General features: G+C 47.5%; 1 gene segment (V, D, J or C); it reads right to left on the bottom strand.

The window, feature by feature from the left end:
* Positions 1–167, bottom strand: part of LOC121664469 — a 13,318-nt gene extending 13,151 nt beyond the window's left edge. Inside the window, exon 1 of the C gene segment in view lies at positions 1–167. This exon is cut by the window's left edge and continues 526 nt beyond it.
* Between the last annotated feature and the right edge of the window lie 2,832 nt (positions 168–2,999).

Genomic DNA, 2,999 nt, shown 5'->3' with positions numbered 1-2,999 from the left:
ATTGCCCAGCCCCAGCACAGCCCCAGGACAGAACTGCTGGGGGAGATTGCAGCAGTCAGGCGTTGAGCCGCTTCCTTGGCCACAGGGGACTGAGCCCCTGAGCCCAGGGTGAACTGGGGCTGGTGGCACAAGAGCAGAGCACTTGGCACAAGCCCAGGGTTTCTGCCAGCTTGGAGCTACATCTCCTGCAGCACCTCAAGGACTTTGGACAAAGAACACACAGGAAAGCTGCTCAGTCACTCGGCTGGATGGACAGTTGGGTCCCCGAGCCAAAGGTCAGCTTGAAGCCAGAGTTATAATCACACAGCATTTCCTGCCCTTACAAAAAGCCCAGCAAGCCCCTGCAGAGCAGCACCTCTCTGCCAGCCTTTGCCCAGCCATGGCCACACTCAGATGGGCAGCAGAAGGGAGACAGTGCCTGACACTGGATCCTGTGCCTCATGGGGATGCAGGGGCACAGGACAGGCTTGCCACGGGCAGCTGGCACCTTTGGGAGCTGCGTGTGGCCACTTTGTGCATCCCAGTCCCACGGAGAGCAAGGAGGCTTGGTTTGGACATTCCCTGAAAGCAAAGCCCACCCCTGGCTATGGACACACCTATTGACCAAACCCCCAGCCAGGCTGCTGCTCTCAGCCACCCAAAGAATGACCTCAAACAGAGCAGAAGGCGCAGGAGCAGCGTTGGACTTACGTGGCCAAACCGTGAGTCTCGTTCCAGAGCCAAAGGCAGGTTTATAAGCACCCGATCCTGTGTTCACACAGCATTTCCTCCCCTGACAAAAACCTTCCCCACCACCTGGTACCACTGGTCACCCACAGCCCAGCTGGACAGTGCTGAATGTCACAAGGATTCAGCCACAGCGTGAAGATCTCCCATGATGTGCCTGTGGGATCAAGGGCACTGTTGCATCTGTGGATGCAAACCCTGTTTGAGAGCACTGCTGTTTCTGCACAAAGCCAAAGCCTGTCTTGGGGAAGAGAAGGTGACCTGTAACCCCATAACTGAAGGACCAGCAGCCTAAGAAGGGCATCCTGGAAATCTCGCTGGCCATGGGGCAGTTTTGCCCCACATGGAATGATTTAACAAGAAAGTGGATGCACTCATCAGCTGAAACTTGAAGCCAGGTCCCCTTGCCAGTGTGAGCTTGTGCCACAGCTCACACAGCAGTTTTCAGCTCAGCCAGAACACAAATTCATCCTCATTCTGAGAAAGAAAAGTAACCCCTGCTGGCATGGCCATGGCACAAAATGCCCTGAGCAAATGTGGCCAGGACCCCCCACTGCATATCTGAAAGGAAGGACATGGATCACTGCCAGGGCAATTGAGAACATACCTTAGTAGACCTCTCTTCAGCTCATATCACTAGTATGACTTTTTGTATCTTTCTTCTTTATATATACAATATTGTGCAAAAAAATGGTTTAAACCTTACTTGGTTTTACCCTTAGCTGCACTCCGCTTTCAAAGGTGATTTTGTTTCCATAGCTATTCACACAGTGTTTGCCCTCATAACAAAAACCCTTTCTTCCCTCCAGTACCTAATTAGGCCCTACTTGACATTCTTTTTAATGTTTTAACTCCTTGGCAACTTTAACTTACATTTCCTGTAAAGACTTTTCCTAGTTTATGGTCTCGTTCCATTTGGACAGAGATGGCCACTGACTGAAAGTTTTCTCCTTCATTCATGCAAAGAAATCGCACAGCAAAATTCCTCCCTCATCATTAGATCAGCATTAAAAGCAGAGGTCTCCTCCTGGACCTTCCTGCACTGCTTCAAAACACATTTCTTGATTCCCCAAATAAAAATGCTCTGCCTGTTCCAACCTCTTTCCATGACAGCCCAGGTTTTTTTTGTTGTCAAGGAGTACAAACCTGGATGGAAACCTCTCTGCAGCCAGAAGTCGGAGCAACAGAGCAAAGGCTAAGACAGTTATCCCAGCAGAGAAGGAACTGCAGCTTCTGGGAATTAATGAGGACCTTGCCTGGGTTCTGGACAATGGAAATAAAAGGACAGTGAGAGGTCCACAGGCCTGGGAGATTTCTGGGAAGAGGCAGTAATGAAGACAACCACTCACAAAAGCCACAGCTCTCAATGACACACAGAGCACAGGAAAATCCAGCCCCCCAAGTAGGTATTTATAATGATATAGACTTTATAATGATTTTTTTTTCCTCTGATGGAAGGTCAACCTGTGACCTTCAATTGCTCTCAGAAGGAAAGAACAATGGAATTTTAATGGCTGTTTCAATGCTTTCCTGGAAAGAGGAATTAGGCTTTCCTACCCTTAACTGCCTTCAGGTTTTCACCTACCTGGTTTCACTATCAGTTGTGTCCCACTTCCAAAGGTCACTTTCCAGCCAGATCCTGAATTCACACAGTGACACACTCACTAACAAAAACCTCACACAACTTTGGGTCTGCACAAATAAGTGTGTTTTTCTAAAGAGATCAAGGGGGAAAACAGATGTCACCCTTGTTACATACATTTGAGTCTAATTTAGGATGTTTTGCCAGCTGCATACCTCTGATCCTTCCAGACAGAAACAATTCTGAATGCAGTGGAAAACCCAACCCAGTTAGCATAACATAGTTGAAGTTCTTGGGCAGTTTTTAAGTTGAACAATTTTTGTAATGTTTAGGAGAGAGGAGAATCTCAAGCCTGCACTTATAATGTGAAACAACTATTTGTTTTTAGATGTACCTGATTTCAGAATTAGTTTCGTGCCTCTCCCAAAGGTGAGTTTCCAGGAAGACTCAGTTATCCCACAGTAATCAACCTCTATACAAAAATGCTAAAGGAGAGAAGCCTCAGCCTTTAACAGCCAGAACACACTGTTGGACATTTCAAAAGGGGATAAAATTTCCACCACTTTTAAAAACATCTAACAGAGCTGTTTCTAAAACGTCTCATGACCTAAAGAAGGAGCCAGGCAGATCAGGAGCTGGTCAATCTCAGAAGCAAGCAAGGGACCAGACCCATGAGAGAAAGAAGCAAAGA

This window comes from Corvus kubaryi, unplaced genomic scaffold (assembly GCF_017639235.1).
Source record: "Corvus kubaryi isolate FWS band 111438036 unplaced genomic scaffold, C.kubaryi_AGA036_p1.0 37301, whole genome shotgun sequence".
In the NCBI taxonomy this organism is placed as follows: domain Eukaryota; kingdom Metazoa; phylum Chordata; class Aves; order Passeriformes; family Corvidae; genus Corvus; species Corvus kubaryi.
The sequence above is the reverse complement of the archived record's forward strand: the minus strand, read 5'-3'. Positions and strand labels throughout refer to the sequence as shown.